Source organism: Carassius carassius, chromosome 3 (genome assembly GCF_963082965.1).
Source record: "Carassius carassius chromosome 3, fCarCar2.1, whole genome shotgun sequence".
Lineage (NCBI taxonomy): Eukaryota > Metazoa > Chordata > Actinopteri > Cypriniformes > Cyprinidae > Carassius > Carassius carassius.
The window spans coordinates 24,183,565-24,198,744 of NC_081757.1; the positions used below are offsets into that span (position 1 = coordinate 24,183,565).

A 15,180-nucleotide genomic window follows, 5' to 3' on the forward strand; every position below is an offset into this window, starting at 1 on the left:
CAGGTGCAAAAATGGCGGAAGTATGTTGTTTTGGGGATCAAATGAAATAATATTATCTTTCGTTCTACTAATACAGATTAAATAACTTGTATTAAATAAATTTAAATAGTAGCCTACAAATTAAACCTAGGCCACATCTCTAATGTATGGAAATAAATTCATCCAAAAACCTGCATTGGTTGATTATAGTTAGGCAAATTCTTAAAATATTTATACCTTACTCTGTTCGTTTATGTAATGACAAAATCACATATTTTATGATCAATTTTAACAAACCTTAGACAAAATCAAAGTTAAGTAGACAATTTTGTTTTAGACATTTTTTAATTATCTAATTCTCTAAAAATATGTTTCACTTATAAGGTGGGAAAGTAAATATGGGTGTTATGCAATAACTAATTTTCTTTCCTGACTTTGGCAAATATATATACTTCATTTGGTTTTAAGTATTTTTATTTTCCTTATGATCTACACAGTAAAGTTGTTTATAAAAAAAAAAAAAAAAAGTTTATCAACCCCCAAAAAAGTGAAACAACATTTGCATGATAGGATTGACGGTTCTCTATATAGACTAAGCTACACATACATAGGCTTAAGTCATTGCTTGCTTTGATAGATTATGTAAGTAACATGGCATTTACTTTCAGGCCTTTTTCCATCAACACAAATTTATATAAAAATGTGTCCAAGTCCTATGGATACATAAAGATCAATAAAAAGACATCACTTGTTTCACTGGGTATTGTTATATTTATTTCACAAAACGATAATATTCAACAATGTAGAGTAAATCAATTATTATATATTAAATTACTCCCAGAACATGGCATTGACTTTCAGCCCCTGTTCATCAACACATTTTAATAAGAATGTTTCCATATCCTCGCGATTGTCAAAGACAAACACACAGGCATCCCTTGCTTTCTCAGTCTCTCCTTTAAGGTAGTCTTTGATTATATTAGACAGTTTTTCTTCGTACATCTGGAGAAATTCAGGCTCTGTCACCTCTGTCACCATGTAACTTTAAAATTGTCGCTGGGGTTTAAAATAAAAAACAAATCATGCAACCTGTAATTATATATATTATGATAGGACTCACTTCATTGTTTAAAAAACATATATTATATAAAACATTTAAACTTTTTAAAATGAGAAATATAATTTTATTGGTTTAAATGCAACAAACCACCACAGAACCGACCACAAATTATTCTGATTTATTGGAATAACCTGCATTATTATGCAACTTATTGTCTTCATAAAGCTAACGTTATGCTTAATAGCCTAGTGCTGTGTTACTCAACCATTTTTGCTTTCAGTATGGCTACTCCTTCATCAACACCAAAATGTCAAATATGTTAAATTTACAAATACAGTGCTGGCCAGAATTATTAGAACACTAACATTTTCACTTTAAAAAAATGGTTTCAAGTGAGTTATTTCTATCTTTTGTTGTAGTGCGTCAGTAGGAAAAATCAGTTTATATCCATTTTGCCATTAATTGTAATAATTCAGTGAGATTTATGTTTGACAGCGGCCAGTGCTCCACACTGATCTCTTCATCATCAGTCTGTCTGGAGTGACATGAAGAAACAGAACAAACTGAGACAGAATCAATCCAGAATAACTGTGGCAACATCTCCAAGTTGCTTCAAGAAACCAGAAATAAATAACTGTGACTTAAAACCATTTTTTAGCTGGTAAAAAAAGGAGTGTTCTAATAATTTTGGCCACCACTGTATACATAATAATTCTGTGCATCTCTTAATATTATATTTTTATTTATAATATTATAATATTGTTTTACTCTGGGTGGTACTTTGGGAGGTCTCTTAGGAACATGGATGACCAGTGGCCAATTCAAACCTCTTCCTGAGATCATCAAGGAGTTGCATCCAAAATATAAGGAGAAACATACTCTGATGTCATGGGTGCAATGGGCACACTTAACTGGACAGATGTGGCTGGCCTTATTGCTCGGGTTATGGGCAGTGTCACTCTGCAAGAGCAAGTGCTTGCTGCTATTCTCACTTATGCCACAAAAGAGCTCAAGGCTGAGGTGCAGTATGAAAACTGACCACTAGAGGGTTAATGTCAACAGCCAGTGGTTCTCTGCAGCTCCTGGGCAGTATCTTTTTTTAAATAAGATATTATAACACCACCCTGTGATGAAAGTAGATGAAAGTTTGTGGACTGCATGGAAAACAGAGGCATGATCTTACCAACAGCTATTCCGGCTGGGCCTCTGACCATTCCCCCTACAAAAGCACCTCCACCAGCCGCTGCAGCTCCCTTTCCAGAGCTCTTTACGGCCGCTTTCATCTTCCTGCTGGCCGAGACCTCACAGCAAAGCTGCATAACATCATCCACTCGACTGCTCATTATGATGTCAAGAGAAACCTGGAAATAAACACTAATGGATCATTTGCCCTTTTACACACAAATGAGAACAGAAACGCAGACTGATATGCAAATGTAAACGAAGTACTTAAATCAACGAATCGCCCATTCACATGCAACATCTCAGAACATTATCAACTATTTCAAATCATTTCATGATATGCTAATGTAATTGCGGTAATACAGTAATACAGCCTTCATTTAGATTTCATTATTCCGTTAGCAAACAATGGAAAAATAAGTGCTAAACTAAAAACACTTTTTAGAAATATGTTAGATATTTTTTTATTAAAAAAATATATAATTAAAATATAGGCTATAATTTTAAAACAAATAAAACTAAATATATTAAAATTCACTTTCAGATTATTTTATCATGTATTGATATGATAAACATAGATTTTTTTTTAAAGCGTACCTTTACTTATTTAAAGAGGAGCTCGCAGACGCCTGTTCCAGTCACTCTTGGTGAAATCAGTCAGGGATTGCTCAAGCAGGCTACATTTGCACACTTCCGCAGTCTGTTCATCTGATGTAGAGCTGATTGCCTTGTGGGTCCCCTCCCTTTAATTTGTGTTACCACCGTGACAATATTAATATGTACATGACACACAACACATCTCACACTCAGATAATTCATTTTACAGATTCGTTTTGCATATATGCATCTAGGCCTACTCAAGATCCTGTCAGTTCCAAGATAGTCATCCAAATGAGGTTAATAGTCCTATATAATTCATTTAAAAATGTAATTACTAGGAGATGTTTCTCATAAAGTGGGGGGTTTTCCACAAAGATAAACAAGTAAAATAAAAATATAGCTGCAAGCAGCGATGGCGGGCTCAAGCCATCAGTGCAACACCACCCCAGCAGGCACATGCATTCACAATAGCCCTCTGGCAGTCAGGTTTTAAGGGATACGGCAGTTAAAGGGTTAAACCGAATCATCTAGACTTTGAAATCACATTCACAGAACAATATATATAACTTTAGTAACACATTTTTCAATCTGAGTTAAACCTCTTTTTTGGGCTCATTTTATCAGTAAAGGAAAAAATGCTCTAATAATTCTTCACACCTGAATATAAGGAGTTTTGTTTTTCTCTTCCAGCCTTCATGGTCAACTACATATATATCACACTCATTGCTTTCTCTAGTGCAGCTCAACCAATTCTCATTCCATTCGTCCATATTTGTGATATCACAAATCCCGGACAATATTTGTTGTAGTCCAAACAATTTGTTCATTATAGTTTTTAAAAATGTTTTTTGTTAAATAAAATATCTCCTTTTGAATTGGACTTTCAGCTTAGTAACTTTGCAGAACTTTTTTCATGCTGAAACAGCAACATTACAGTATAACTAAAAATAATAATAGCACTCCTTTAATAGGCATTATTAAGCAGTTCATAAATACAGCAATAAATGTTTTGTTCTTGAGCTATAAACAGGGGCATTGGACTGGGGGTAAAACCAGAACTGATTACCAGGGCCCCTAAGGAAGGGAGGGCCCTTGAAAAATCTGGAATATATATTTTCGGGGGGGGCATTAGGACTGCCTGTGTATAGGGCCCAGGATCTTGTGCAGCGCCCCTGGCTATGAAGTCCAATCATTGTATTTTCATACTTTAAGTATAATTACATTATTTTCAAACCAGTTATTTAGGAGTTGTCAGTGGTTCATGAGATCATTAAGAAAGTGAAATTAAATGGTTAATAAACTATTTTAGTGTAAATATATAAAACATATTATTTAGACACATGATAAAAGTTGGTCAGTGTGTTAATAACTGCTTTATTAACATATACGCCTGGTGTAATTCATGATAAAGTCAGGTTTTTATAAAACATTTAGTAGTTTCCAGCTATCTATTTTTGTGAACTCATCTAAAGTGAGGACTATTTATACATTTAAAGGAACATTCATCTACCAAACTAAAAAGTCAAACACAACACAGAGGGATAAAGAACACAGAAATTTTTTTTCAAGATGGATAAAATGAAACTGTACAGCTGTACACTTGATAAAAAAATTATATATATATATTAGTGCTGTCAACGTTAACACGTTAACGCATGCGATTCATTTTCGTCTGGTTTAACTTGTCAAAATATTTAACGCAATTAACGCAGCATCGGTATTTTCTGCCATCCGTTGGCTTGCTTTACATTATATGATCACGCTCTTATTCATTTAAATGCTTTTAAACATTTCAAGCGCGGCAAGACAAAAGAGAATGCACTGTCTGTGAATGCCCTTATGTGACACATACACACGTAGGCTACACACACACACACACAATGCATAGACAGGGCGCCAGAATCCAGTTCTCTTAAGCGCTTGAACTAACAATAAACATCCCAAAGTGCCAGTTTTGTCGATTATCCTCATAAGAGCAATCTTAAATGATTTATAAGTCTAAAATGAACAAAAAGAGTTGTGAGAGAATGAGGTGAGATCCATAGACAGTATATAAACGGTGAGATCCGCATGTCTGTCTGCTCTTAAAGGGACAGCAGCCAATAAAGCTTCCTGTCAGTAAAGTTAAAGAACAGGGAACAGAGAAAATGACTCGCTGCTCTTGACTAAATAACTTTTGTAGCTTTAATAAGGATTAACTATTTAATTTATAGTTTATGCAGTGCAGACTGCATATAACTTTGATAACTTTATTAAATTTCTGTATATTTCCTAACTGTTAAGACAGGAAGGGCAGGAGTAAATGTCACGGGTTGACTCAGTATTTTGTTTGTTTTTGATCAGAGACATTTGGGCCTTATTTTGTGCAGTGTCATGTGTGATGGTGTTTACTGTGTGCATTAATATATTGGCACTCTGAATTGTAGTGGTCATTTACTGTGCATTTGCATCAAATTTGTAGTGGGTTTCTATTTCCTAATCTGCCCTGCTTGACTCTTTATAGACACCTATTAATGGACAAACCTGGCAACCTGCTTCCTGTTTTATTATTCTGCCCATATTTGGACTGTGCTTCCTCCCTGCTAATGTGACTTAATTAATTCATTAGAACTTGAGTAACTTTATTATTGCCTCTGCATTGCTGCTGATAATGGCAATTAGTGACTAATTCTCTAACAGCTGGCCATGCCTAGTTTGAAGGAGATAAAAACTGACTCTTTGGAACAGAGAGGGGTCTTGCCTGGTGGCTGCTGTTCTGCTGCCATTTTGTGTTCTATGTCTATGTCAATGTCAATGTCACCTTTATTTATATAGCACTTTAAACAAAATACATTGCGTCAAAGCAACTGAACAACATTCATTAGGAAAACAGTGTCAATAATGCAAAAATGATAGTTAAAGGCAGTTCATCATTGGATTCAGTTATGTCATCTCTGTTCAGTTAAATAGTGTCTGTGCATTTATTTGCAATCAAGTCAACGATATCGCTGTAGATGAAGTGTCCCCAACTAAGCAAGCCAGAGGCGACAGCGGCAAGGAACCGAAACTCCATCGGTGACAGAATGGAGAAAAAAACCTTGGGAGAAACCAGGCTCAGTTGGGGGGCCAGTTCTCCTCTGACCAGACGAAACCAGTAGTTTAATTCCAGGCTGCAGCAAAGTCAGATTGTGCAGAAGAATCATCTGTTTCCTGTGGTCTTGTCCTGGTGCTCCTCTGAGACAAGGTCTTTACAGGGGATCTGTATCTGGGGCTCTAGTTGTCCTGGTCTCCGCTGTCTTTCAGGGATGTAGAGGTCCTTTCTAGGTGCTGATCCAGCATCTGGTCTGGATACGTACTGGATCCGGGTGACTGCAGTGACCCTCTGATCTGGACACAGACTGGATCTGGTGGCCACGGTGACCTCGGAACAAGAGAGAAACAGACAAATATTAGCGTAGATGCCATTCTTCTAATGATGTAGCAAGTACATAGGTTGTTATGGGAAGTGTTTCCGGTTCCGGTTTACCTAATTAATGCAGCCTAAAAATCCTTTAACGGATTTGGATAATAAAAGCATATTAGTATGTTATGTGTATGCCAGGTTAAAGAGATGGGTCTTTAATCTAGATTTAAACTGCAAGAGTGTGTCTGCCTCCCGAACAATGTTAGGTAGGTTATTCCAGAGTTTGGCCGCCAAATAGGAAAAGGATCTGCCGCCTGCAGTTGATTTTGATATTCTAGGTATTATCAAATTGCCTGAGTTTTGAGAACGTAGCGGACGTAGAGGATTATAATGTAAAAGGAGCTCATTCAAATACTGAGGTGCTAAACCATTCAGGGCTTTATAAGTAATAAGCAATATTTTAAAATCTATGCGATGCTTGATAGGGAGCCAGTGCAGTGTTGACAGGACCAGGCTAATATGGTCATACTTCCTGATTCTAGTAAGAACTCTTGCTGCTGCATTTTGGACTAGCTGTAGTTTGTTTACTAAGCGTGCAGAACAACCACCCAATAAAGCATTACAATAATCTAACCTTGAGGTCATAAATGCATGGATTAACATTTCTGCATTTGACATTGAGAGCATAGGCCGTAATTTAGATATATTTTTGAGATGGAAAAATGCAGTTTTACAAATGCTAGAAATGTGGCTTTCTAAGGAAAGATTGCGATCAAGTAGCACACCTAGGTTCCTAACTGATGACGAAGAATTGACAGAGCAACCATCAAGTCTTAGACAGTGTTCTAGGTTATTACAAGCAGAGTTTTTAGGTCCTATAATTAACACCTCTGTTTTTTCAGAATTTAGCAGTAAGAAATTACTCGTCATCCAGTTTTTTATATTGACTATGCAATCCATTAGTTTTTCAAATTGGTGTGTTTCACCGGGCTGCGAAGAAATATAGAGCTGAGTATCATCAGCATAACAGTGAAAGCTAACACCATGTTTCCTGATGATATCTCCCAAGGGTCACATATAAAGCGTGAAGAGTAGCGGCCCTAGTACTGAGCCTTGAGGTACTCCATACTGCACTTGTGATCGATAGGATACATCTTCATTCACTGCTACGAACTGATGGCGGTCATATAAGTACGATTTAAACCATGCTAATGCACTTCCACTGATGCCAACAAAGTATTCAAGTCTATGCAAAAGAATGTTGTGGTCAATTGTGTCAAACGCAGCACTAAGATCCAATAAAACTAATAGAGAGATACACCCACGATCAGATGATAAGAGCAGATCATTTGTAACTCTAAGAAGAGCAGTCTCAGTACTATGATACGGTCTAAATCCTGACTGGAAATCCTCACATATACCATTTTTCTCTAAGAAGGAATATAATTGTGTGGATACCACCTTTTCTAGTATCTTGGACAGAAAAGGGAGATTCGAGATTGGTCTATAATTAACTAGTTCTTTGGGATCAAGTTGTGGTTTTTTGATGAGAGGCTTAATAACAGCCAGTTTGAAGGTTTTGGGGACATGTCCTAATGACAATGAGGAATTAATAATAGTCAGAAGAGGATCTATGACTTCTGGAAGCACCTCTTTCAGGAGCTTAGATGGTATAGGGTCTAACATACATGCTGTTGGTTTAGATGATTTAACAAGTTTATACAATTCTTCCTCTCCTATGGTAGAGAATGAGTGGAACTGTTCCTCAGGGGGTCTATAGTGCACTGTCTGATGTGATACTGTAGCTGACGGCTGAATGGTTGCAATTTTATCTCTAATAGTATCGATTTTAGAAGTAAAGTAGTTCATAAAGTCATTACTGCTGTGGTGTTGGGAAATGTCAACACTTGTTGAGGCTTTATTTTTCATTAATTTAGCCACTGTATTGAATAAATACCTGGGGTTATGTTTGTTTTCTTCTAAAAGAGAAGAAAAGTAATCGGATCTAGCAGTTTTTAATGCTTTTCTGTAGGATATGTTACTTTCCCGCCAAGCAATACGAAATACCTCTAGTTTTGTTTTCCTCCAGCTGCGCTCCATTTTTCGGGCTGCTCTCTTTAGGGTGCGAGTATGCTCATTATACCATGGTGTCAAATTGTTTTCCTTAACCTTCCTTAAGCGTAAAGGAGCAACTTTATTTAAAGTGCTAGAAAAGAGAGAGTCCATAGTTTCTGTTACATCATCAAGTTGTTCTGAGGTTTTGGATATGCTAAGGAATTTGGTTACATCAGGAAGATAACTTAAAAAGCAGTCTTTTGTGTTAGAAGTGATGGTTCTTCCATACTTGTAACAAGAAGTAGAATTTACAATTTTGGCTATATGAATTTTGCAAAGAACTAAATAATGATCTGAGATATCATCACTTGGCTGAATAATTTCAACACCATCAACATCAATTCCATGTGACAGTATTAAATCTAGAGTATGATTTCGACAATGAGTAGGTCCTGAAACGTGTTGTCTAACACCAATAGAGTTCAGAATGTCTATAAATGCTGATCCCAATGCATCGTTTTCATTATCAACATGGATATTAAAATCACCAACTATTAAAACTTTATCTGCAGCCAGAACTAACTCGGATGTAAAATCACCAAACTCTTAAATAAAGTCTGTATGGTGCCCTGGTGGCCTGTATACAGTAGCCAGTATAAACATAACAGGGGACTTATCATTAACATTTGTTTCTTTGGATAATGTTATATGAAGAACCATTACTTCAAACGAGTTATACTTGAAGCCTGCCCTCTAAGAAATCCTGAAAACGTTGTTATAAATTGAAGCAACACCTCCACCTTTGCCTTTTAGACGTGGCTCATGTTTATAACAGTAATCTTGGGGGGTGGACTCATTTAAAATAATGTAATCATCAGGTTTTAGCCAGGTTTCTGTCAAACAGAGTACATCTATATTATGATCAGTGATCATATTATTTACAAAAAGTGTTTTCGTAGAAAGGGATCTGATATTCAATAAGCCAAGCTTTATCATTTGTTTATCCATATTGCTTCTGTTTTTTATTTGTTGAACCTCAATTAAATTGTTAATCTTAACTTGGTTTGGACGTTTTTTGTATTTTCTAGTTCGGGGAACAGACACAGTCTCTATAGTGTGATATCTAGGTGAAAGAGTCTCTATGTGCTGAGAATTAACTGACCTCTGTGACGGGAGGCAGCTAGCAGACGGTCGGTTTAGCCAGTCTGTCTGCTTCCTGACCTGGGCCCCAATTAGTCAAGTATAAACACTAAGACTATTTGCCATATTTCTAGAGAGAAGAGTGGCGCCACCCCAGGAGGGATGAAGACCATCTCTTTTAAACAGGTCAGGTCTGCCCCAAAAGCTCGTCCAATTTGTAACGGTGGCTGCCCCAAATCAAATTTGACTTAATAAAATTTAAATTGTTCGGGCGCCAGACAAGTGAAACTTGTCAAGTAAACAAAAAAAATATATATATATGTAATGAAGTTCAATTTCCCCGAAGATAACTCAAACCACCGTTACACAAAAAACGAAAATAAATTCCTCCAAATACCCACAATAATGTAGAATAGGGCTTAAATGACACACAGTCAGAAATTGAAGGGTTTGGTCAAAAATATGTATATTTTAAGAAAACATTTTTGCAAAGAAATAAAATAAAATAAACTACACAAAGTTAAATTTTCACAGAGTTTTTTTTCTTTACCTCACATGACAAATAACAAAATATTTAAGGCAAACAGTTCTTTTTTTCAAACTCAGTTTGTGTTCAATTTTCAGCCAAAATAAAGAAATGAAGGGGGAAAAAAAAACACACACAAAAAAAAAACACTTCAAACGAGTGTTTGTGTATGGGTGTGTGCGTGTACAATGAGCGTGTATGTGTGTGTGTGTGGTGGTGGCTGCGTGAAGCAGTCTGTGTAGCGGCCGCAAATCCTGGGCCGGAGAAAGAGTTTGGAGACTTGGCGAGAGTTTGGCGTGAGTTTAGAAACTCTTGGCGTGAGGTTAAAAGATTATGGACATCACCACTAGTACCTGAGGCAGGCGAACGAACCAGGCTGGATTATGTTGCACCAGGCAGGCGAACGAACCATGCAGACGCAGTAGAGCAATTTCTCCGTCACTTTGGCGATCGCACCCAGTCAGCGCATGCACAGAGATTCCAGCAAAGAATAGTACGACCTTCAGCTTCAGGTAGCGTGTGTCCCACTCCAATAATAACCTACAGGTGTGTTTTGTTTTTTACTCGCGCCCCAACTTCCGTTTCTAGCGCTCTTTTATTCTAAATTTCCCCATTGGTTTCCGCCCATCAGAAAAAATGAAAAGCTGATATGGATTTCTTCCATATCGCTACACTCTCCCTCCCTGGAGAAGACAACCTATGGTTGTGGAAATGTGAATCATAATTAAAATCCAATGAATTCCTCTTCATCAGAAGATTCATTGAATATCTGGCAGAGCCTTTTCTTCTCCTGGCATTCCAGCTCTTCAGCCGTGGGAAAGCATGGTTTCAGGTTGCACACATGCACTATGCGAACATCTTCGCCAGTGGACTCTAGCGCTATTCGATAGTTCAATGGACCCACCTGTTTTATGACACGGTAAGGGCCTTTCCATTTTTGAGCCAATTTTGCAGTGAAGTGATGTTGTGCACTAGACTGGGGAAAGGTTCTCATCCACACACGATCATTTTCCTTGTATGTGACATCTCGTCTTCTTTTATTATAATTCCGAAGCTGTCTCTTTTGTGCTTTTTTACAGCATTCCATGGCCTTGGTCTGAAGCTCAGTTAGGTGGTGGACTGTATCGTAAGATGTGCAGTCTGGAGTTAGATTCTTGCCATGTAACACCTTGTCCATGGGACTTTGCAGTTTCCTCCCCAAATGAAGCTCTGCAGGGGTCATCCCAATCGTTTCCTGGACAGCTGAATTAATAGCGAAACGGAGTTCCGGTAAGTATTGGTCCCATTTTCTGTGATTGTTGTCCACATAGGCAGAAATCATGCATTTGAGCGTACGGTTGACCCTCTCGGTCATATTTGTTTGTGGATGGTATGATGTTGTCAATTTAGGTTTGATACTCCACTTTTGACAGAGTTCTCTGAACAGTGATGACACAAATTGTGTACCTCTATCCGACAGAATGAAGTCTGGCACCCCCCAACGGGTTAGAATTTCCTTCCGAAGAAGTAACGCAACAGTCTCAGCTTTAGCATTGCGCATGGGGAAAAATTCCACCCACCGGGAGTAGTAATCTACAAAGACTAAGAGGTACTCATTTTGCTGTGTGCTGCGTGGCATTGGCCCCATAATGTCCACTCCAAGCATCTCATTGGGACGGGTGGTGGTGACTTGCTGTAGTTTGCCCACAGGTTTCTGATTTTCTCCCTTAAGAGTCTGGCATTTGACACATTTTTTGACGTGGTGTTTTATGTCAGTCCACATTCCAGGCCAGAATGCAACATCATGGATACGCTTGTAGGTCTTATAAATACCTACATGACCGCTCCAGGGATTAGAGTGGTAGTGGTGTAGAATGGACGACACAAGGCTGGTAGGAATGTAGACTCTGTAATGAACTTGATTGTTCGGCAGGTGAGTTTTGTGATAGAGTTTATCTTCCACTATCTCATACTGATCTTTAAAAGAGGAATCATTTTCTGCAAGTGCTTTAAGTGTGTTGGTGATGACAGGGTCTTTGTGCTGTTCCTCCCAGATTGTGGCTGGAGATATCGGAAACTCAGCATTCTCCTGTTGGTGTTGGTTGGTGTACAGGTTACAACTGGTGTGAATCCGAGACAGAGCATCAGGTGCCATATTTAGTTTTCCTTTGCGATATTCAATGATAAAATCAAATCTCTGTAGTCGCAAGGCCCACCGGATGAGGCGACTCGTGGTTTTTGTGGAAGACATTACCCATTGTAACGCTGAGTGGTCTGTGATGACAGTGAACAGTTTGTGCTCTAGGTAGTGCTGCCATTTTTCCAGGGCCCAAATTACAGCCAAACACTCTTTTTCAGTGGCTGTGTAATTGGTCTCTGCTTTGTTCAGGGTTCTGCTGGCATAAGCAATAACTTGTTCCAATCCCTGTTCCTTGCGCTGGGTCAGCACAGCACCCAGACCAGTGTTACTGGCATCCGTATAGACAGTAAAAGGCAGTTGAAGGTCAGGATGGCCAAGAATGGGAGGAGAGGTAAGACAGCATTTTAAATGTTCAAAGGCTTGTTGACATTGTTGTGACCAGAGGAATGAACATCCTTTTTTTTTCAGTGCATTGATGGGTTCAGCGATCCTGGAGAAGTTTGGTACAAACCGGTGGTACCACCCGGCTAACCCCAGGAAGCGCTGGACCTCCTTGATGCTGGTGGGCACAGGGTATTCACGTATAGCCTCCACTTTACTTGGGTCTGCAGCTATGCCTTGGACGCTGACAACATGTCCCAGAAAAGTTATTTTCTGAAGACAGAACTTGCTCTTTTTTAAATTAATGGTGAGGCCAGCCATTTGCAGTTTATAAAAAACAGCTTGGAGGTCGGAGAAGTGCTGGGCTACAGATGGTGAGTAAATAATGATGTCGTCAATGTAGACAAAGCAGATGTTTCCACGCAATTCTCCTAGAACGTTCTCCATTAGTCTTTGGAAGGTTGCTGGGGCATTTTTTAACCCAAATGGCATAACATTAAACTGAAACAGTCCTGATGAAGTTGTGAAAGCTGTCTTTGGTTTACTTTCTTGATCCATGTTTACCTGCCAGTAGCCACTGTTAAGGTCAATGGTGGAAAAGATGGCCGCTCCAGATAGTGACTCCAAGATCTCAGTGATGTTGGGTAATGGGTAAGCATCATTCTCTGTAATGGCATTAACTTTTCTGTAGTCCACACAAAACCTAAGGCTTCCGTCTTTTTTAGGGACCAAGACGACAGGTGAGGCCCATCCAGAGTGTGATGGTTCTACGATGCCGGCAGTCAACATCTCTTCCAGTTGCTCTGTAATGACAGCTTGTTTGGCAGGTGTTGTGCGGTACGGTCTTTGTTTTATAGGTACTTGGTGGGTAGTATATATGTGATGCTGTGTAACTTCAGTACGTCCTGGACGAAGGGTACAAACTTGAGGGTTTGACTCGAGGATCTGCCGTAACTGTTGCTTGCCTTCCGGAGGTAAGTGGGCATCCTGTACAGCAGTGTTAATTAGTGTCTTCTCATCCAGGCAGGCTGGTTGAAACATGTTAAGTTGAGGAGGAGGAACAGAAGATAGTAAGGAGAGGCTGTTGGGATTTTTATTTCCCATCTTTCCCCTTGGATGTTGGGAACTGATAACTGGTACACTGGCATTTGTTGGCTGGAAAGGATAATACTCTTTAGGATTGGACTGAAATGAATACTTTTGATCTGCCACATTGATCTGCAGCCCACTGGAGAAGATGAAGTCCAGTCCTAATACGACTGCATAGGCCAGGGCTTTGGCTGATAGAACAACAGCAGGTATGGTGAATACTTTTTGATGTAGGGTGATTGGCATGTTTATCCAACCTAAAGGAATTTCTGCTTCCCCATTTGCTAGGTAGAGCGGACCCTGGGTCCATGGATGGAGTTTTTGTGAAGTGAGCTCCTTCCAGAGATTCTCATGTAGAAGGGTGTAGCTAGCCCCAGTATCAACAATGGCTTTTCCCTTCCAGGTACCAATGCAAAGTGGTATCACTAATTGTTGTGGAACAATTGCAGCAGGTGGTGGTTTCTTACCAGTTGTTGATGAATTGTGGGGAAAGGTGGCAGACACAGAGCGATTGCCAGATGGACCAGTACCTTTAGAAGATGGAAATGTTGTCCGCTTGTTATTGGAGGAAGGGTGTTGGCTGGTGGACTGAGGTGACTGGGACTGAGAAGAGACAAAGTGAGGACAGCTGCCAGGTGAGTGATGGCCTTTACATCGCCAGCATTGCACTAAAGGCTTCTCTGCCGGGCGGTTGGGAATAGGTCTTTGAGGCATGGATAGGGGTTGCTTAGAACTCACACGTTTTTCATATTGCAGTTGTTGTTCGTAGTCTTTTTCCAGCTGTTGGCCCAATTTCACAAGCTCATCGACTGTGTTCACCCGACTGCGAATCTGGCTTGCAAGGTAAGGATTCATATTTTTCAAAATCATTTTCACCAACTCACTGTCGGTCAAGGTGGGCTTCCACCTTTTGCAGAGAGCTCTGTATGTAAATGCAAAGTCCCTAATGCTCTCTCTTTCTCCCTGTGTTCTTGTCCTTACCCTTTCAGCCAGCTCGTCTTCATAATCCTCTGAGAGGAAAGCAGAGAGGAAGGCAGCTTCAAACTCTTCCCACGTGGTTATTGAGGATCGTGCAACTTCCCACCAGTCCCGGGCAGTACCATAAAGGACAGTGCGGAAAGTGGCCAGGATGTCAGCATTAGTAAGAGGATGTAACGCCAAGAAATCCTGACATCGAGTTAGATAGAGCAAGGGGTCCAAGTCATCTGACTGTCTCCCAAAAGTAGGAAATGTAATCTTAAGATGATCACTCTTTACAACAGGAGTAGGAAACATTGGAGGTGTCACTGGTGATGTAGGTGAAACTGCAGTGGTCAGAGGCAAGGGTGAGTAATCTCTTGTCTGCAGGTCAATCATTTGTTTCTCTTGCTTTTCGAGTCTTTTCTCAAGTTCAGTTTGTAAGCTTTTTACAGTTGCACACAGGGTGTTGGTGGTTTGGGTGCACTGGGTGAGTTCTGTTGACAACTGGTCATAATTTTTTTGATGGGTTACCAGGTAGGTTTTGATGTCCTGCTGAAGCTCCACTTGAAGTTGGTCAATCATGAACCGTACTTCAGACACATATGTAGTCTTAGCTTTGTGAAGTTCATCAGACATCATGACTTTAAGTGACTTAGTGAGTTGATCAGTCTCTTCCTTCACATGCTTCTTGCTTTCAGAAATGTGGG

The 15,180-nt window shown here is 39.3% G+C and overlaps 1 pseudogene; it reads left to right on the plus strand.

The window, feature by feature from the left end:
* Positions 1 to 1,756: 1,756 nt before the first annotated feature.
* Positions 1,757 to 2,136, plus strand: LOC132123510 (protein C19orf12 homolog; annotated as a pseudogene).
* The last annotated feature ends 13,044 nt before the right edge of the window (positions 2,137 to 15,180 follow it).